Source organism: Mixophyes fleayi, chromosome 9 (assembly GCF_038048845.1).
Source record: "Mixophyes fleayi isolate aMixFle1 chromosome 9, aMixFle1.hap1, whole genome shotgun sequence".
Taxonomy (NCBI): domain Eukaryota; kingdom Metazoa; phylum Chordata; class Amphibia; order Anura; family Limnodynastidae; genus Mixophyes; species Mixophyes fleayi.
In genome coordinates, this window is record NC_134410.1 from 16,482,983 (window position 1) to 16,505,602 (window position 22,620).

A 22,620-nucleotide genomic window follows, 5' to 3' on the forward strand; every position below is an offset into this window, starting at 1 on the left:
ACTCTTATTGGCTGGCCCACATTTAGCCCCGCCCCCACGCGCTTAGCCCCGCCCCTCCCGTTTTAATCGGCGGCTGAGACTTAGCTTTTTGCTGCTAGGGGGGGCGAATGCCCCGATCACCCCCCCCCCCCCCGAATCTGCCACTGGTTTACACTACATAAAGTGGCGTAAATACATCTCTGCATCAGGCCCATAAAGTCTTATCTATAAACATTGCATTTTCCTATTATTTTTCTTTATATATATTTTCTATGTCAGATGCAGGGCCGGGTATACAGTTTTGGTCCCTTAAGCCCATTATCCAGTTCCCTTCCCCTCATTGCAATGTTTGTTCTCCGTCTTCCTACCTATTATTACAATGTGCTATTAGAAAGAAAAATAATAATAATCTCTTACCTCTCTGTCTGTATGTATTACCCAGTATTGTTTTATTAATGTTTGTTCTCATTTGTAAAGCGCTACAGAATTTGCTGGCTATATAAATAAATGTTGATGATGATAACACAATTAGAATGAATAAATAAATGCTATTGAAATTAAAATATATCTGTTTAAACTAAAAACTATTCAAAATAAGTAAATACTATTTAAAACAGTGGTCGGCGTGGATATGTAGAAGTGGCGGTATGGAGAATGTAAGTGAATGGTATTTGCAGCAGGAGAAGTGGCGATATGGAGAATGTAAGTGAATGGTATTTGCAGCAGGAGAAGTGGCGGTATGGAGAATGTAAGTGAATGGTATTTGCAGCAGGAGAAGTGGCGGTATGGAGAATGTAAGTGAATGGTATTTGCAGCAGGAGAAGTGGCGGTATGGCGTACCACCATATACCCCCCACTTCCACCACTGATCTAAAAGAAAAACCTCAACAACATAACAAAACAAAAAAACCATGTGAACTATGACCTGAGTGAGAGTTGGGGCTGACATTACTCTCTTCTCCGGAGGAAGGAGAGATAGCATCTGAGAGTATGGGCCTACGTGGCCTGCCCACAAATCGTGGCCTCACCTCTTGTGGTATTTTGTGTTTACAGAATTCTTGAAAAAAACAACAAACAATTAGCAGCATTAATTAGGTATTTATTAGTTCAGTATATGATAATCACAATAAGCAGGTTTATATAGTGATACATAGACACTGAGCTGTGTAACATGAGACTTTACCTGGCTGAGCTGTTTTATACCAATCACTATGTTATTAGCAAAAATGGTACATTATCACTGTGTGTTATATAGAGAGGGGAGGTCTATTCCTGGAAGTTCTCTATACTACGGTATATGTGTACAGTCCCTATTTTCAGGACTGCCATCATTGGTGGATGCAGAAAACCTCAATTTTCCAAATTTTAGCACCTTCCTATTTTAACCAAGTGTACAGGTCTTATATTATTGCAGGTTACACATATTACAGACACCTGATTATGTCCAGTATAGGCACATCTGTCTCCTTTTCTACACGTAGTGAGTTGAAATGCAGTTGTACTTGTTTTATCTCTCACGCCAGTGCCAATTTTACAAATATCTTTTACTGGTCCAGTAGAGGAATGAATGAAGGTATTGGAAGGTTTGCACTGCCCATTTACTACAGACCATGATGAGTCGGTCATGGCCCTGGTACAGTCGAAGTCTGCCTGTGGTGACGAAGTAATGTGCTTTGCAGAGAATCTTTCCCATGTTTGACAGGACAGCTGGAAAGTGTTGAAGAGGATCCCAAATATGATGAGAAATGTTGCTGCTGAGGACATCTTTGCTGGAGGTACCTGAGAAGAGGAACACGGGGGTGAGGTGACAGCTGGGACAATCTGAAGCATTTTATACAAGATATTTGTCAGCCAGAGAGTTACAGTTGTGCAAATAATAACTAATGATTTCTTATTTGCTGCCGGTATAGTATTTTATATATATTACACATAGAGAAAAGCTGTCTCCACCCATAGAAATAATGTAGGCTGATTTAGATGTCAAGAGACCAAAGAAAAAGATGTGTATATCAGGGCACTCCAGGATGTAACTTGAATTAAAACTTTAAAATTGAATTAGTATGCATTAAAATAATTGAACCTGGTTTAATGTTAAGTAGAGATATATAGGTTAAAAATAAAGTATGTGTTGTATAGTGCTTAATATAATGTGTAATTGGTGATTTTAAAATTGCAACTGTTTCGCTGTCTCACTATCTTAATACAATAAACACTTTCACACAGACGGAAACACTAGGGTCAATTTTAATAGCAGCCAATTAACCTACCAGTATGTTTTTGGAGTGTGGGAGGAAACAGGAGCACCCAGAGGAAACCCACGCAAACATGGGGAGAACATACAAACTGCACGCAGATAAGGCCATGGTTGGGAATCGAACTCATGACCCTAGTGCTGTGAGGCAGAAGTGCTAACCACTAGGCCACTGTGCTCTATCAATATAATTATCTCCCCAATATAAGTCTTTAACTTCCCAATTATTAAGCAAATATAGACTCTAATAACTTCTATTGGAGAATTAGAAATTATATATATTGGTTACTCTATTATATCTTAGGTTGTGAAACCATCTAGCATAGAGTTCATATTGTAATTTGATTGTATCATAATTAATAGGCAGATTGCACGTATTTATATAGCTAATATATGTGCACAGTTGTTAACCTATAGTGATTACTATAAAATACAAATTAGAATGGTAAAATCAGCTTAATCCTTGGTAAACAGACATTTTTGCAATTTAAATTATAGCCAAATGTAACAGTTGTCTGGTGTCGTTATTTTTAGTTTTCTGGTTAAGTCTTTGTTTTTTACAGGGGTATAGTAACAGAAGTTAAGAACTCTTCAGTCTGCAGTTTATAGGGAAGTGAATTGCTAGCTGCCTGCAACAAAGGCTTACTCAGGGCCGGTGCTAGGGTCCATGGCGCCCTAGGCACTTTGTCAAAATCGGCGCCCCCCGCCGCAAAAATTGGCGCCCCCCCTCCCCCCGCTGCAGAAACATGTTAAAAATCGGCTCCCGGCTCCCTCCTCCCTCCTCCCCCCTCCCCACGTCTTTCCTTACCTTGCCTCAACACCGCCGCCTCTCTGCTCCCCTCCACTCACTGACACTGTCGGGCCGTGATGATGATGTCACGCCCGACAGTCAGTGAGTGGAGGGGAGGAGACGGAGCAGAGAGGCGGCGGTGGTGAGCAATAGCCTCTTCCCCCCTCCCCGTGGATTTATCTGAATGCTGTGCGGCGGCCGTGGAAGGTATGGTCAGCGGTCGCTGCACAGTTTTAAAGTAATTTTCATTCTGTGGCGCCCTCCATAGCTGGGGCCCTAGGCAACTGCCTAACCTTGCCTAATGGGAGCGCCGTGCCTGGGCTTACTATGGCTCTGTACTAAAACTAGTGGAGTCAGGTAGTCCGTTACAAACAGCGCCTTTATCTGTGTTTAGATCACAATGCTGCCACATGCATTGGGCTCTACCGATTGTTCAGATAATATGAACATTTTAGTTCGGACCTAAACTAAAATTACAAATTGTCCTCTATGTATTAAATGTGACGGTCCTAAAGAACAGTATAAAGCGGGATATCTTTAGTATTAGTTATTAGCTGTTTATGAACTGACTGCTCTAATAGTTTGTACTCATCATCCTCTACCTCGTCCATGTATGTACTATTATTATCTGGGACGTATAATGCTTCTGTATCACACTGTATAATATGTAGCACATTCCCTCCATACTGTCCTGAAGCAGACCTGTCCCATACAGGGGTATAATGTGGACAGACCATGGGCTACAGATGTGACTTGTGAGATGCTCCCTCTCTATAGGAAGAGCCGGACTTATCTATTACTGTACCTCCCATACTCACATAGCTGGGGAAGGACTTAGTGACCGCTGTGGTTGTGAGTACATTGTGTTGGTTGTACGGGCCCCGGGGGAGAGGTGACAGGCTTGGCTAGGGCCACCAGCATCACTGATTACATATAGAGGCCCTAGGAATAGGGGGAGGAGCTAGAGGAGAAATGTAGCCACAGGTTACAGCAATTCACAGTTTCTACGTTCATGGTACAGTAAACCATGTATTTTTGTAGAAAAGGAATATATATATATATATATATATATATATATATATATAAAACCCCTCTGGTGTTGTTAGTCACACCTCCCAGTGACTGAATGTGTATCCCCGACACAAGTCCTTAGACTAGAAATGGTTGCTTAGCAACATAAGGCTGATATAAGGTGATCCGAACCTGTGTGGGGGGAGAGTGACAGCCGGGGCACCTGGGACAGAGCAGAGAAGCTCCTGGATCCCCCCCCCGGCACTCTGGTGAGCTGGTCCATGGACGCTGACACGAGGGACATATTAGGTTGAACACACAAATGATGTTAGTGCTTGTAGGACACAGTAACTGTGAATAATGTGTCCAGCCACAGCCACACCCTTGGGGGCACCATGGGTTTCTCGGTGCCCAACAGAGACCAAGGGTTACAAGAGGGAACTGGTCCCCAATTGTTTCTGGAGTAATTCTGTCCAGACATAAATTCTATGATGGGACAGTGTAATCTGTCAGTATGTCGGACATGTGGATTGCAAATTGCAGGAGCGCCAGAGTGTTACCTGGGCCGTGTTTGGAGCACCAATGTGCCAGGCGCTGGGATTTGTAGTACCACTTAACCCAGCTGAGTGGAAAGCGAGGAGAAGGATACCCAGCATGAGAAGTCGCAACTTCATTGACTTCTGTATAGTGAACTTCTTTAAGTAGTGGGATAAGCAAGGAGAGGCAGACTGTCTATGCGAGAGATCCCGCTCCCCTCAGAGCTTGGTGCTGAGGGAAGGGTTCCACACTGGACAAATGCCACCCACAGCTTATTGTATTGCTTAGAGGAGCAGTGTTCCAGGAGGGGCCATTGAGAGTCAAGATGGCGCCTTTCCAATGTTGTGTATGTGGTGTTATTGCATTAGATATGCTTAATGTTTGTAGACACTCCCTTATATGTTTAAGCTTGGATCTTTAGTGATGGTCCCTAAGACTATGGGGAATGCTGGGAAGTGGGGGTGGGGGCAGTGTGCAATGTACCTAAGTCTGCAGATGGCTGAATAAAGAGCTCAGCAGTGCCCACCCATGCTTCAGTGTCCTGATGAACTGATTACAAGTAAATTAACAAAACATGGTGTCAGAAGTGGGATGCATTTTCAGGATTCTGGCAGATGAAGCTAGATGAAGCCAGCTCAATGCTGTGTACATTTAATACCCCAGAAGGTCGATACAGATTCCTTCGACTACCATATGGGATATTGTCTGCTCCAGAAGTATATCACAAAAGGATACACATGATTTTTGAACACATTCCAGGTGTTGAAACAATGATGGATGACATTATTGTCTGGGGATCTACAAAAGAAGAACATGATTCTAGACTGAGACAAGTAATGGAACTTATCAAGAAAGTGAATCTAAAGCTGAACAAGGACAAATGTGAATTTGGTGTGAAAACACTTACCTTTATGGGTGACGTGGTTTCGGAGGAAGGTGTGAAGCCTGACCCGAGGAAAATATCAGCCATAATAAACATGGAACGTCCTAACAACAAAGATGACGTGAGAAGATTCCTAGGAATGATTACTTACTTAGGAAAGTTTATTTCTCAACTCTCTGAACAAACAGCACCTCTAAGATGGTTGTTGGACAAAAATAATGAGTGGATGTGGTCACATGAACAAGAAGAAAGTTGGCAAAACTTGAAACAGACCATCACAGAGCAACCGGTACTAAGATTCTTTGATCCTACAAAAAGAATAAGAATTTCAACAGATGCCTCGCAATTTGGCCTAGGCTCAGTGTTGTTACAAGAACATAAGGATACATGGCAACCGGTAATCTATGCATCAAGAGCATTGACAAGTGCTGAAACAAGATATGCTCAGATAGAAAAAGAACTTCTAGCAATCACATATGCATGTGAGCGATTTCATCAATTTGTGTATGGTCAAGCGTTTACAGTGGAAACTGACCACAAGCCATTGGTAGCTATCATGGCTAAATCGTTACATGACTGTCCCATGAGAATTCAACGAATGCTTATAAGACTACAGAAATATGATGTCCAATTGCTGTACTGTCCTGGTAAATACATGTACATTGCTGACACACTTTCCCGTGCTGTGGAGTCCAATTCATGGATAAAGAGATAGACGCATAGTTTCCCCCAGAAAACAACAAATGAGTGCCACAATGTTACATCTTCTAGGCCCGAAATGCCCCACTCTATCATTTGGATTATTTACAAAGGCAATAGAATTGTTATACCTGCACGACTAAGAAAAATTATGCTGTGCAAGATACATGAAGGCCACTTAGGAGAAGAGAATTGTAAACGGAGGGCGCGTGAAGTAATGTATTGGCCAAGAATGAACCAGGACATAGCACAGACAACAGCTACATGTGAACTGTGTCTTATGTACAGACCAAAGCAACAAGTCGAGCCGCTGAGTCCTCAAGCAGTGCCAGAGAGACCATACCAGAAGGTAGGCGCAGATTTGTTTGATTGTATTGGAAAAACGCACATTGTCGTGACTGATTATTATTCTAATTACCCTGAGGTGCAGACTCTACCTACAACTACTAGTAAAGCCGTAATCAGTTGCATGAAGTCAATCTTTGCAAGGCATGGTGTTCCTATGGAAGTGTTCACTGACAATGGACCTCAGTTTTCCAGCGCTGAATTTAGACAATTTGCTAAAGAGTGGGAATTTGTTAATGCAACATCGAGTCCCCACTATCCACAGTCAAATGGGTTGGTGGAAAGTTCAGTAAAAACTGTAAAGAGTTTAATGAAAAAAGCACAAGACGGCAAAGAAGATTTCTACAAAAGTCTTTTAATCTACCGCAGTACACCTCTACAGGATGGACTCTCTCCTGCACAAATGCTGATGGGAAGGATGATTAGAGCAAATCTTCCGATAAGTGATGAACTACTTAATACGCATAACTCAGCATTGGTGAGACTGAGTAAGGTACGTCAACAGGAGAAACAGAAACTGTACCATGATAGGCGAGCAAAAAGCTTATCTGATCTAAGATCAGGTGACCAAGTCCGTCTCCGAGATCATGAGAAAGGCATTTGGATGCAGAAAGGTATTGTGCAAGCACAAGTAGCACCAAGATCTTATATTGTACGTACAGATCGTGGAACAGAAGTAAGAAGAAATCGGGTCGATTTAAGATCTCAACCCAACCATAGTGATGGCAACACGACTGAAGAATACCCTTCATCTGACATGTATGATGGACTTGATAATGGTGAACAAACCATGATGGAAGAAAGGTCCAACATGGTTGACGAAACACAGACTTTGTGTGAAAGACCCAAAAGAGAAATACGCAGACCTGAGAGACTCATTGAAACGTGTTAGATGATGTTCTTAATGTTATATCGTTGAATTGTTATACTGAAGGATACAGGGCTAATCTTTAAAGAAAAGAAGATGTGATGTTATTGCATTAGATATGCTTAATGTTTGTAGACACTCCCTTATATGTTTAAGCTTGGATCTTTAGTGATGGTCCCTAAGACCAAAAGAAAAGAAGATGTGATGTTATTGCATTAGATATGCTTAATGTTTGTAGACACTCCCTTATATGTTTAAGCTTGGATCTTTAGTGATGGTCCCTAAGACCATGGGGAATGCTGGGAAGTGGGGGTGGGGGCAGTGTGCAATGTACCTAAGTCTGCAGATGGCTGAATAAAGAGCTCAGCAGTGCCCACCCATGCTTCAGTGTCCTGATGAACTGATTACAAGTAAATTAACAAAACAGTTTATAGTGATCCGGGCCGACATAAGGGGGGTACAGGGAGTACAGCTGTATGGGGCCCAACAGCGTATGGCGCCCCATCAGCCCTGGGCCCCAAAAAAATGGTGGGGAGCCTCTGCAGTGGATTAAGGGAGGTAGCGTAGAAGAGAGCGTGACAAGGCAGAGAGGCGCCCGCAGCATCGCTGACAACATAGAATTAATAAAGTCACAACACTGTCAATGGAAAAGAGCCGAAAGGAGACAGAAAGAAGTAGCAGAGAGTTAAGTAAACTACTACAGGGGATAGGTAGAACCGGGGATGGGTGCGACTGAAACAAACGGGGAGAAGGAAAATGTCGGGTAGAAGATTATTATAAAAATTGGGGTGGGTGGAGAAGAAAGGAGAGGGGCCCTGCCTATTACATTTGTATTGGGCCCCGTAATTTCTGGTGGCAGCCCTGATAGTGATGGCTCATGAGAGCCAGAGAGGGGCGAGAAAATACAAGTGAGCCTGCGGGTCGTCTTTCCCTTGTGCTTCGTGTGAGGACTTTCCTAAGCAATTTGAGGACTTTATGGTTTATAAACCAAACAAGTTCAATTACCAATAGCGATCTCCATTACTTGTCACTTAGACAAATGGAAGAGTAATATTACATTTTCACACTTTATTCTTATTTGAAGACACTGTAGCCGTGAACAGGACTTTAATGAACAGAGATCACTTACAGCAAAAGATTTAGAAAAAGGGAATATCCAGAACCGCTCAGACAAAGTGCAGTCACCAGAAAACAACAATTAGAAAGATAGTATATAGTAAGATACAGAGATACATAAAGACCAATCAGAAAACTTCCCATTCATTGTGGAATTAAATGGTTACGAGATCAAAACATTATAATCAAACATTGGAATGTGTTGTTTAGAGATCCTCATCTAGAAACAGTTATCACAGACAGACACCTATTAGTCTTATAAAAACTAAGGGCCTGATTTATTAAGGATCTTAAATGAAGAGGATTCTTATTTCAGTCTCCTGGACAAAACCATGTTACAATGCAAGGGGTGCAAATGAGTATTCTGTTTTGCACATAAGTTAAATACTGTTTTTTCATGTAGCACACAAATACTTGATAGCTTATTTGTACACTGAAATTTAAAGTTGATATGTGTGTGTTACATGAAAAAACAGTCAGTATTTAACTTATGTGCAAAACAGAAAACTAATTTGAACCCCTTGCATTGTAACATGGTTTTGTCCAGGAGACTGAAATAAGGATCCTCTTCATTTAAGATCCTTAATGAATCAGGCCCTAAAACATTAAATGATTTATTAAATCCCAGTTGCTTGAACAGGAACACAGAACTAATAACTGTCCTGGATCCAAAATACCTAATTGAGGACAGAGCAATGTAGGTAAACATGGCAGCATTAGCTCCAAGTCACTCCTGGGTTCTGGTAACGTGTACAAATACAAAATCAAGAGCTTCATAAATTAATCATTCATCATTTTCTACACTGATTCCCAACGTCCATCCTGTAGGGTCATTCAACATTCAGTCACAGAGAGAGGTGACCTCCCACAGAAGCTGCCCCAAGGGAAATGTTCTGCAAATATAAACTCCCTTATCTGTTATTATCTTTCCCATAAGGAATTAGCCCCTATCTCATCACCATAACATGTATTACGTTTTTATTACTGTTCCAAGTTATGATGGGTTTACATAAATGTTCTTGTTCTCTGTTATCTCTATATACACAGAGCATGTTCAAGGGTAAGGTCTAACTTATAAATTATTGTCTATTTGTTACCCCCCAAAACTAAACATTAAATCTCTGCTAGAAATCTATTTTACAGACAGCAGCATAAACAAGAGGGGGGTCAGAGCAAAACAAACTGTATTAAAATGATGCTTTTTAGATTACTGAATTGTATAATCATCTAGTTTCTGCAATAAGTGGATATAGATATATATATATATATATATATATATATATATATATATATATATATGATATTTCTTTAATCTACTCATCTAAGGATCTCACCTTCTGGGCAGAGTTCTCTATTCTATGGCACAATGACACCGTGTGTTCCAATGCTGTGTAACACAACTGCAATGTATGCACCCACATGTTATAATAAAGCTCACACATTCATACTTACATCTATGTGTGTTGTATCACTTTTGCATCAAGGCACTTTTTTAGGGTGCTCCTTGCTTTAAATCAGTGTCCATTCATATGTAATGGAAGACATTGTGCACATAACCACTAGAGACACAAGCAGTTTGATCAGTGTTGTGCTGTATTTTTCCTATTGATTTGTATGGTCCATTCATTCATTTTAATGCAGTGGTGCACTACACGTAGAATCCCCTTTGAAATGAATTGGCCATAAATATCAAGGGAGCTGCACAGCATTGTCCAAACCTATCCGAAAGCTGAAAAAGATCGGTCTTCAGATTATTATCTTCCATCAGATCGTATATATTTTAATATTTCAGGGAAGAGCTGAGGTCAGGTGTGATATAGGTGAGAGATACAGAGGTGAGGGGGGGGGGGGTAAATGTGGCACAGGAAAGGTACTTTGCACGTCCCCTATATGACAATACCACTCCTCCTCTGCTTCTAACCCCGTGGTGAATCTTCCAATTTTTTGGTCCTCGGACCAAAAAATGTATTGCCCCCCCACCCCCTCCCTGGACAATAAAGTAAACAAAAAAACTTTTGGCTGCTAAGAAGCAGAAATGAAGCTTTAAAACAATATTTTAAGATTCCTAAACTACAATGAAGGTTTGCATTATGCAAACGGTATTCACATGCTCGGAGCTAGTTTATAACAAACCGTTCTATTACACAGAGCCAGGGAATGGAGTCATAATGAATATTCTAAAACATACATTAATTACTACTAAAGTATTCTAGCTGAAAACTAAATAATTAGAATCATGTACATCATTGGTACACAATTATACTAGAAACAGAGTGTTGAAGTCGTATAGTTGGATGAACGAAAGTATATTGGTTTAATATTGGTTTGCCGTGCGTATTGCGAAGCGTACGCCACGTGTTACGTGGCGTGGTGCATTCGCACGGTAAAATACGCGCGCACACACTCGCATTACAACAGTTAGTTATTTATATAATTTCATATTGGTTCTGTTACACTGTAACTCAGGAGCAGATAGTATTCGGTTTATTATTAGTCTATATATATATATATATATATATATATATATATATATATATAGAGATATATATATATATATATATGTTGATTATATGTACATTGTAGTGTTATTAAAGGTTTAGGTAATAGGAAAGGTGTCATGCCTGATATCATATTGAAGCCCTAATCATCAGCAGCTGTCCGGTGCAGTCGGCGAAGAGATCGCACATTGCATACTTTAGTTATTGATATTAGAGAGTAAACCTTTGTATGATACTGGCTATGAAAAGGAGCAGACCCCCTGGAGAGAAGACCCCCACCTTTGGATTCCTTAGATTGAATCAACCTATTACCTGTCTGGCCTGGACCCACCCAACGTCTGGACCTATAGAAACAATCTACGTCATCTCTATTGTTCACAATGAAACACTGACTGTATATATATTAGCTGCATCTCACTGGGGCCTCAGTCAACTCTGACACAATATTCTATACAGAATATTGTCCATCGGGTCCGGTGGGTGCGCAGCGTGCGCAAGCGATTGCATTTGGTATGTACTTATCTTTTGGTATTGGCTGTGCTGTACTGTACTTTATCATAATATAATAATGTATTGAATTGTTGACTATTTACATCTGCTAAAATAAATTACTTTGTGCTTTGGACACACATTCAATTGATTGGGCAATGATTATTTTAAAACGATAGAATTACTTTAATAATATGGGGGCTCGTGAGTTAGGAATTACGTTACCGGCAGGTATGCAACGCTTACGATATTCGGTTCCTCAACAAAGGGTGGATGGACGGACGCGTCATATAAAGCAGGAAAGAACGTAATACGTCTAATACCTGTGGTTCACTGTGTGTTGCGAAACCGAATGTCCGTTGTTGCATAGACTGAAGGAACGCTAATTAGAATCTAGGGACAAGAAAGAAAAATGTTTCTTTTTATTGTCGTTTTATGTTTTAAAAGTGTATTGCATTGCTGTGCGTATGTGTAGTTCCTGCTGTGCGTACGCGAACTTCCGGTAGATTTGCCACGTGGTTGAACAATAGTTTTGATAGTTGTTATATGCATACTGTAAGCACTTGGTAAAGTCTCTGAAAAGATCGTGCTATTGTTTGGGAAAGTTATTTTCTGTACAGAAAACAAAGGTTATGTGTGTGTATGTGAATGAATATATAAAGGCAAAAATATACTGGTAACTATAGGCAACTATTGGTTTTTACACATGTGCCTAATACTAATCACGATGTTCACAGATAACTAGTATCTCTGAGCAGTGCGGTTGGACCGCATGGCAGGGCCTTGATTAAGTATTGGGAGGGCAGTGTGGAACTGTTGAAAATTGATAGCGCTTTAGTTCAGGTGTGTCTGACGGGGCATGTTAAAAAAAGGTGACCTGACAACAAAGGTTCTGTTCTAGGGCTGAGCAGGATATAAAGAAACCTTTGTGTGAGTGGTGTTCTGTTCTAACAAAGAGCAGGTGATAAAGAGACACCACAGAGTATACTTGGCAGGTATACTCAAAGCGAAAATAACAGGTTTTCGCGGCATTCCCAAATATTAATCGCAAAGCTTACCGATAGTTAGTATCCGTAGGCGGTGCGATTGGACCGCATGGTTGATTTAGTGCAGCCGTGTTTGCGACTTGGGAGATGTGGGAGGAAATACGCTGCAACCACTGATATTCTTGATTGATATCGGGTGCTGACAGTGGTAAAGTACTCAAACTAGGAAGGGCATTGATATCTTTAAGGGGACGTGCCTGTTGAAAACGTCCAGGAATAAAAAAAAATCTCTAGTAAGTTCTGTTTCAAAAGAGAACAGGTAAAAGTCTTTTTGTGTAGCGTTGAGAAATAGGTTGTTTTCACAATGGATATGAAGCAAATGCTAGAGATAGTTCATGTTGTGCTGCCTAATGAATGGCCGGTTGGTTCGGCAAAATATGTTATGTATAATAAATACGGTGCGTATGCTACGGCATATTGCGACAAATGGGTCAAGATGACCCGGGAGTGTGTGAAACCTTTCCCAAACATAGGTACTCTTGACTCAGAGGTGTTAAATAATGTTAGAGATAAAGTGTGGTTGATTAAATCAACAAAAACGAGAATTAAACATGATGACTGTTTAAAATTGTGGCAAATGGAAGGTAACATGTGGCAGAGCAGCGAACGCACAGCGGAAGTGAGTGTAAGGAAAAACACGTGTTCAGCGGAAGTAAGCGTACCGGAAACAAGCATTCCGGAAGTGTGCGTTGCAAAGCGTGGCGAACTGAGCGCAAACACGCCCCCGATAAATTCGGTCGGGGCGGGAAGTACAGCCAATACCAAAAATGTAAAAACTGTAACTAGTAAGTTGTATGTTGTTTTAAGTAACGTTAAAAGTAATGTTTCAGGACAAAGAAGAGGAACGGTCCCACCAGCAGGGGCAGCTGCTGAAAGTGGTGAGAATAATGAAAAGGTTAACACAGGGGGAGACATCCATTGTACTGCAGCAGCAATTTCAGCAACTAGTTTTAATGATTTGGTAGACTTACATCCTGTCTGCACAACAGCAGTTCCCAATGGGAAAGCAGACAGGAATAGTGATGTTCCCTTAAAACATGTAGCAAAGCATGATCCATGCACTAGGTCTGAAACATTTTCAATTTTGTCTGATTTCCCTGATCCTAAGAAGGATTTGACCAAATGTCAGAAGTTTATTAGATATTATGGTAATATGTATGAGCCAACTAATAACGATTGGCGAGTATTATTGAAGACCTGTCTTCCTCCCAATACTGATATACAAAAGTTCATTAAGGATTGTATGTTGGAGGAGGATGAATCCTTAACCGAGGATGATAATCAGGACAATATTAGACATATAATCACACAGTTGGCCATATATTTTCCAGTGATAGTGGACTGGAGTAAAATTTTTACTATCCAGCAAAAAGATAGTGAAAAGGCAACAGACTATTTTTGCAGAGCTTTGATAGCAATGGGCAAATATACTGGGGTACCAGACATAAAAGATAATGTATATTACAGGGAGGTTGCTGTTAAAGTTCTAATGGATGGCCTCAGGGAAAACTTGAAAAGAAGGGTGCAAACTTCATTACCAAACTGGAAAGGAATTACTGTAAGTGTTCTCAGGGAGTCAGCTATAGGACATGATAAAAATATATGTAAAGAGGAAAAAGCACTAAGTGATAGGGTAATAATGGTAAGTATCCCAGCACCAGAGAGACTGCACACACGACCACCAGCATACAACCCACATAACAGGAAACCCAGAATAGTGAGATGTTACAATTGCAGAGAACAAGGACACATTAGGAGAGATTGTAAAAAGGAAGAGAAACAACAGGAGTTGAGGAAGTGTTTTCAATGCAATAAAATGGGACACCTAGCAAAACATTGTGCAGACATGACAGGGATGTGTTTCTACTGCCGTAAGAAGGGACACATGAGTAGGAACTGTGTAGAGAGAAGAATGGATACCTGGGTTGAAAATCACATAGGCATCCACAAAGGAGGCGTACACTTCTCTCAGAGGTTCCCCTTTAATTGATTGCACACTCTGTAACAACTAATATTCTGGGGGAGAAATATAGCCGACTCTAGAGTTAATCTGTGGTGAGCATTAAGGTGCAAAATGTAGAAAGAAACTTATTTTTTTTTAAAGTAATCTTTGTTGATTTTGTTTGTTCGTTTTATGTTGTCACATGTTTGTTTTCCTAAATCACTAGCCGACGGCAAAGAATAGAAATGTTTGTTTTGTTTGCTGTTTTAAGATAACTATCTTGTTTTTCTTTTCACAGATAAAGGGGACACAAAAGAAGTATAGACAAGTGTTTAAAAGGGGTGAGATAGAGAAATAGCAGAATTACTCTTGAAAGACTAATTAACAATAGACAATTGGAACACTCTTTTGTTTTAGGCTGCAGTGACTCATGATAATTTGTTTGGCTGAGAATCATTATCCAACAATGAAGTATGTACATACTTTGCTCCAAAATATCGTTTTATGTATTTCAGAGAAAATATGAGTCACTAAGAGTACATTTTTACATTTCTCTATTATAAGTTAGAAAAGTCCGTTGAAAAGGTATGTAGTCAATGAGATACCGAGTTCTTAATGAACAAATGACGGACGACACTGGATTGCACTATTAAGAACCCCTAGTCAAGTATGGGGAGGGGTCATAGTTAGCAAATAGCTAAGGGGAACAGTGGAATGAATACAGCCATTTCCCCATAGAGTCAGAGTCCAATCCAGCTGTCATTTTGTTGTAAAAAAATCTCCCTTTCTACATGTATGTTTGTATTCCCATCATTCATTGCTTTCCTATTTCTCATTCTTTACACAAACGCTAGTCTCTCCCTCTCTCTCTCTCTCCCGCTCCCTCTCTCTCCCTCTCTCTCTCCCTCTCTACCTCTCTCTCTCTCTCCCGCTCTCTCTCTCCCGCTCCCTCTATCTCTCTCTCTCCCGCTCCCTCTCTCTCTCTCTACCTCTCTCTCTCCCGCTCTCTCTCTCTCTCTCTCTACCTCTCTCTCTCCCTCTCTCTTTCTCTCTCTCTCTCTCTCTCTCTCTCTCTCTCTCTCTCTCTCTCTCTGCTCTGGTAGAGATAAAATCAGTCTCAACAATGGGGCTAAAACATATTTTTATGTTTTTACATAAGACAAATTCAGAGATACACACACTAGATTGATATGAGTTACAGAAACAGTCAGGGGTTTTGTTTTCATGTGTATAGAAACTGCTGATTTTAAGCAGAAAGGTTCTGTTGTGGAAATACGATTCATGTGTTATAGATTGCATATCTGTTTTGTTTTTTGTTTTGGCTCGTGCCTCCTGTACAAAAATGTGCCTTTTTATGGATGCACAAAGGGTGGAGACAGGAGATTGCTAGAGGATAGGCATACAGATATGCATCTCTGTGTAGAACATTGGAGTAGGATTTTTACCACAAGATACGACATAATGTGAAACCCTAGAAAATGTAGAATTTTCATGTTTTATAATTTTCACTGTTAGACAGGCATGTACTGGATACTGTTATATTTGAAGAAAGTGTTATAGAAAGAGACCCCTTTGCCTTTTCCCACTTAGTCAAGTAGCTGAATATGAGGTACTGAGAATGACATGTGAGTTGGCAGAGGGAAAATCGATTGATATACATTGGTCTTTAGCATTTTTCTAGTCTAGAGGGCGATGTTGAGGTGACTGAGAAATCGTTTTATAGCAATACCAGCACATGATTAGGACACTACATAGAGGACTTTATACAGTGACACAGTTACCAACTGAAGTAGCTGCTAGTAAGGTCCACACTTACACGAACAACCATACATGGCTGTCACACCAGGGAGAACATAGCTGTCAAATAGACAGCAGGGTTTTATGTGACAGCTAACAAATCTATGTTTTGTTTTGTTTTTCGTTGTATTGTTTTAGTTTTAAAAAGGTGAACACACACACACATGCACGCATACACATATTGGTTAATATAGGAAGATTTGTGTTACCCGAGGGATAAACTGTCTGGAAGGTGAAGAGATGTGGTGAGGAGTCTGGTGGACTCTAGAGAGATGGACAAGGTAGACCAATAGAGCCATCCCATATCCCTCCTGCTGATGGGTTTTCCTCCAGGTAAAACAAATACACGTCACCCAATTACCACCATGCAGGATCCTCAAGTATACACAGGTGTACCAATGAAATATGTCTAGGTAGAGGTGTATTGAAATGTGTCTAATGTATTACTGTTTCATACTCAAAGCTTTTGTTATTTAATGTGATAGTCCTAGAGTTATAATAGATGATAGGGGTATTCATGTTATTGATAATAGATGTATAATGTATGAGTAGTGGTAACAAATCACATACTTTCAGCTAGCCATAAACCAGTGTGAACATAAAGTAGTGGTACTCGGTAGAATGAATTGAATAGAATAAGAGTTGGAACTTGATTGAAGTGCCACTAGTCCTTTCCCGCTACCAAGAGATCACCCCTGGGCAGACTCCTAACCTGTCAGTTTTTGAAATGTTCTTGACCCCTCGTGAGATGAGATTGTAACTGGGAGGCTAGGTTAGACCCTGAGAGAAGGTAAATAGCGAGACAGTAATCAAGAACGTCCGAAACACTGTTTCCTGAAAGGTCACACTAACTGTCAGGATGTTGGATCGGGAGAGTAAGTTGTGGAGCAGAAATTTCTTAAGCTTAGGTTATTTGCCAGACACGTACCAGGTGTAGGCTACCAGCCTCACGGCTTTAAGGGTAGCAGAGACACACTGGTGCCCATACCACCCACTGCAGAGGGGCCAACACTCAGAGAAGGGTCCAAGGGCACTCATGAGTCTGTACTGGAAGGCCTCGAATGCAGTTAGTAGCACCTGAGCCAAAGGCTAAGACTGTTGTCCAGCATGAAGTTGTAGTTTTTCCTCTTTTGTGTTCTCTCATTTCACTCTCTTCTCAGGATGGTTAATTCTTTTGATTATTGGCAGGTGACAGAGACTGGTTCGGGTAGTGATAAGGAGGTATTGGGGAGGAAGAAGTTAGTAGCATAATCAGTCCGGCCAATTACTCTATTCAATTTAGGGGTAAAGGAAAATTTGGAAACCTTGGAGCTTGGAGAAAGTGCGAGGGGCTATTGTCTGAGTAGCATTACGTCCGTAAGTACGGCGACCCCATAGTTAAAAAAGAGACACACCCAGCGATGCCAGTCCAGTAATATTCGGACTTGAGCAGGCATCCTTGAGAATGATTATCATTCTTGGGAGGGTAAGGTTTTAGACCAAACAAAGTGCTGGGCGTGCTCACACGTGCCTCAGTGATTATATCAAGTAGGATTAGTTCTCTTTCCACTAAATATTCTTGAGGTACCCGAACTATAGGCGGGAGGTCAGTAAGGGAAAAAGTAGGACACCTAGGTCCCTTAGTCTGAAGTCTCCCAATGCTTTGCAAGCCAATCACTGTTAAATCTGAGTATTGAGAGACTGGGAAGAACGAACAGACAATAGCCCGCCCACAAGGGTTGATGAAAAGAACTGGTGACTTTATTAGATGTGTGTATATTAATGCAAACTGAAGGAGATTGCATATGACATTATTGATAGACATAGGATGATGCTATTGATGAACATGAAGTGTTTAAATGTATTCTGAGCTTGAAGACATGCGTTGGACAGAAGAACCTGTTAAACTTGAAGAACTGTAGTAGAGAATTCTGTATAGCTGATACACGTTCTACTGTACCGTGTACCTTTCCAAATAATGTATTAAGTGTTTTATTGCACCCTTGAAGGGCATACAAAAGGTTATCTCCAAGCTCCAGAAGTGTACGGTTTATAGTAGAAGAAGAAGTCGTTTAGAGGATTAAGACTCTCTCTTATGATAACTTGTTTAGATCTACAAACAGCGTGGACATACACCAAGGGGGATTTGTATTACATAACAATGAAACATGGTACTGAGATCCTGCTTATAACATCTTTAAGGTGATAGTTTATTGTACTATCAAAGGGTGGACTGTCGAAGTCGTATAATTGGATGAACGAAAGTATATTGGTTTAATATTGGTTTGCCGTGCGTATTGCGAAGCGTACGCCACGTGTTATGTGGCATGGTGCATTCGCACGGTAAAATACGCGCGCACACACTCGCATTACAACAGTTAGTTATTTATATAATTTCATATTGGTTCTGTTACACTGTAACTCAGGAGCAGATAGTATTCGGTTTATTATTAGTCTATATATATATATATATATATATATAGAGAGAGATATATATATATATGTTGATTATATGTACATTGTAGTGTTATTAAAGGTTTAGGTAATAGGAAAGGTGTCATGCCTGATATCATATTGAAGCCCTAATCATCAGCAGCTGTCCGGTGCAGTCGGCGAAGAGATCGCACATTGCATACTTTAGTTATTGATATTAGAGAGTAAACCTTTGTATGATACTGGCTATGAAAAGGAGCAGACCCCCTGGAGAGAAGACCCCCACCTTTGGATTCCTTAGATTGAATCAACCTATTACCTGTCTGGCCTGGACCCACCCAACGTCTGGACCTATAGAAACAATCTACGTCATCTCTATTGTTCTCTATCGTTCACAATGAAACACTGACTGTATATATATTAGTTGCATTAGTTGCATTATATATATATTATATATATTATATATCTCACTGGGGCCTCAGTCAACTCTGACACAATATTCTATACAGAATATTGTCCATCGGGTCCGGTGGGTGCGCAGCGTGCGCAAGCGATTGCATTTGGTATGTACTTATCTTTTGGTATTGGCTGTGCTGTACTGTACTTTATCATAATATAATAATGTATTGAATTGTTGACTATTTACATCTGCTAAAATAAATTACTTTGTGCTTTGGACACACATTCAATTGATTGGGCAATGATTATTTTAAAACGATAGAATTACTTTAATAAGAGAAACATAGAATTTGATGGCAGATAAGAACCACTTGGCCCATCTAGTCTGCCCATTTTTTTAACCTATGGTAACCTCAAACCCTATTTGATCATTTATTCTTTGTAAGGATATTCTTATGTCTATCCCAATCATGTTTAAATTGCTCTACTGTATTAGCCTCTACCACCTCTGATGGGAGGCTATTCCACTTATCCACTACCCTTTATGTGAAGTAATTTTTTCTCAAATTTCCTCTGAACCTACTTACCCCCAGTGTCAGTGCATATCCTCGTGTTCTAATACATCTCTTCCCCCCAGTGTCAGTGTATGTCCTCGTGTTCTAATACTTCTCTTCCCCCCAGTGTCAGTGTATGTCCTTGTGTTCTAATACTTCTCTTCCCCCCAGTGTCAGTGTATGTCCTCATGTTCTAATACTTCTCTTCCCCCCAGTGTCAGTGTATGTCCTCGTGTTCTAATACTTCTCTTCCCCCCAGTGTCAGTGTATGTCCTCATGTGCTAATACTTCTCTTCCCCCCAGTGTCAGTGCATATCATCGTGTTCTAATACTTCTCTTCCCCCCAGTTTCAGTGCATGTCCTCATGTGCTAATACTTCTCTTCCCCCCAATGTCAGTGTATGTCCTTGTGTTCTAATACTTCTCTTCCCCCCAGTGTCAGTACATGTCCTCGTGTTCTAATACTTCTCTTCCCCCCAGTGTCAGTACATGTCCTCGTGTTCTAATACTTCTCTTCCCCCCAGTGTCAGTACATGTCCTCATGTTCTAATACTTCTCTTCCCCCCCAGTGTCAGTGTATGTCCTCGTGTTCTAATACTTCTCTTCCCCCCAGTGTCAGTGCATGTCCTCGTGTTCTAATACTTCTCTTCCCCCCAGTGTCAGTACATGTCCTCGTGTTCTAGTACTTCTCTTCCCCCCAGTGTCAGTACATGTCCTCGTGTTCTAATACTTCTCTTCCCCCCAGTGTCAGTGTATGTCCTTGTGTTCTAGTACTTCTCTTCCCCCCAGTGTCAGTGTATATCCTCATGTTCTAATACTTCTCTTCCCCCCCAGTGTCAGTGTATGTCCTCGTGTTCTAATACTTCTCTTACCCCCCAGTGTCAGTGTATGTCCTCGTGTTCTAATACTTCTCTTCCCCCCCAGTGTCAGTGCATGTCCTCGTATTCTAATACTTCTCTTCCCCCCAGTGTCAGTACATGTCCTCGTGTTCTAGTACTTCTCTTCCCCCCAGTGTCAGTACATGTCCTCGTGTTCTAATACTTCTCTTCCCCCCAGTGTCAGTGCATGTCCTCATGTTCTAATACTTCTCTTCCCCCCAGTGTCAGTGTATGTCCTCGTGTTCTAATACTTCTCTTCCCCCCAGTGTCAGTGTATGTCCTCATGCTCTAATACTTCTCTTCCCCCCAGTGTCAGTGTATGTCCTCGTGTTCTAATACTTCTCTTCCCCCCAGTGTCAGTGTATGTCCTCGTGTTCTAATACTTCTCTTCCCCCCAGTGTCAGTACATGTCCTCGTGTTCTAATACTTCTCTTCCCCCCAGTGTCAGTACATGTCCTCATGTTCTAATACTTCTCTTCCCCCCAGTGTCAGTGTATGTCCTCGTGTTCTAATACTTCTCTTCCACCCAGTGTCAGTGCATGTCCTCGTGTTCTAATACTTCTCTTCCCCCCCCAGTGTCAGTACATGTCCTCGTGTTCTAATACTTCTCTTCCCCCCCAGTGTCAGTACATGTCCTCGTGTTCTAGTACTTCTCTTCCACCCAGTGTCAGTGTATGTCCTCGTGTTCTAATACTTCTCTTCCTTTGAAGAATGTTTCCCTCCTGCACCTTGTTATAACCCTTGCTATATATGACAGTTTCTATCATGTTCCCCTTCTCTGCTCCAAACTATATATGTTAAGATCATTTAGTCTTTCCGGGTAAGTTCTGTCATATAGGCCATGCACCATTTTAGTTGCCCTTCTTTGTACAGTCTCGAATGTATTTATATCCTTCTGGAGATATGGCCTCCAGAACTGAACACAGTATTCTAGATGAGGCCGTACCAATGACCTATACAGTGGTATTATTACTTCCTTCTGCTACTTATTCCTCTCCCTATGCAACCAAGCACCTGACTTGCCTATCTCATTGCTGTGTTACATTGCTTACCTGCCTTTAAGTCACCTGAAATAGTGACTCCTAGATCCCTTCTCTCCTCAATAGTCATTATAGTGCCGTTAATACTATATTTAGCCTTTGGATTTTTGAGACCCAAGTGCATAATTTAGCATTTTATGGCATTAAACTGTAGTTGTCACTGTCTTGACCAGTCCTCTCGTTTACCTAGAACAGTGTTTCTCAAACTCAGTCCTCAGGGACCCCTAACAGTGCATGTTTTCCATATCTCCTTGCTGGAGCACAGATGTATTCATTACTGACTGACACATTATGAAAGATCCACAGGTTGTATAATTATTTAATCTGTGATCAGGAAAACCTGCACTGTTAGGGGTCCCTGAGGACTGGGATTGGGAAACACTGATTTAGATCATCAATCATTTGTTTTACCCCTCCTGGTGTGTCTATTATACTGATTACATAATATGCTGCTAATGATAATGTGAGTTATATACACAGCACAGGCTTAAACTACAATATTGACGATTAAGAGAAGATTTGATATTAAATGACAACTATCCCCTCAAAACAGTACAATCACAGTCTTACCCTGACTTTCCGCTGCAGATATGATGAAAGTAAAACGAGTGTTCTGTCGATCTTTATATTACACCACACTTATATATTATCTTATTGTTGAATTAGTGACAATGTTTACTCATCAACATTACATTGTAACAACTTTGACCTTCATGATCTGTTACTATTAACTAATGTCTGGTTAGATTTCCCGGTAATTTGGGGAGTGGGAGTTATGGGTACAGAGCATCCTCCCTCCCCTTTCCCATCAAAGTACATAATTTCATTCACTGCTTTTGTTAAAAAAAACATTATGCAATTTATAATAGTGTTTTGTGGACTTTGCTCTGTTTATTTGCTTTACCTGTTTCAGCTCCACTTGAACGTTCTGTTTTTTTACATCAGATATTTTCTTGTTACAACTGGTGTCAGCATATTGTCTCCAAAAGACAAGCTGGTAGGCCGAGTACCTTGGCATTACAAATTCTGAAATAGCGATGTTTCAGCCAGCCGCGTATCGTTTCTTTAACCAGTGCAGCAAAACAGA

General features: G+C 40.8%; 1 long non-coding RNA gene across 1 annotated transcript; it reads right to left on the bottom strand.

Moving 5' to 3' along the window:
- Positions 1-1,061: 1,061 nt before the first annotated feature.
- LOC142102072 (uncharacterized) lies at positions 1,062-22,215 on the bottom strand. The gene is made up of 2 exons (XR_012679197.1): positions 22,104-22,215; positions 1,062-1,758 (listed from the first exon to the last, which is right to left on the bottom strand). It is a non-coding gene; the product is annotated as an uncharacterized LOC142102072 (long non-coding RNA).
- Positions 22,216-22,620: the final 405 nt, after the last annotated feature.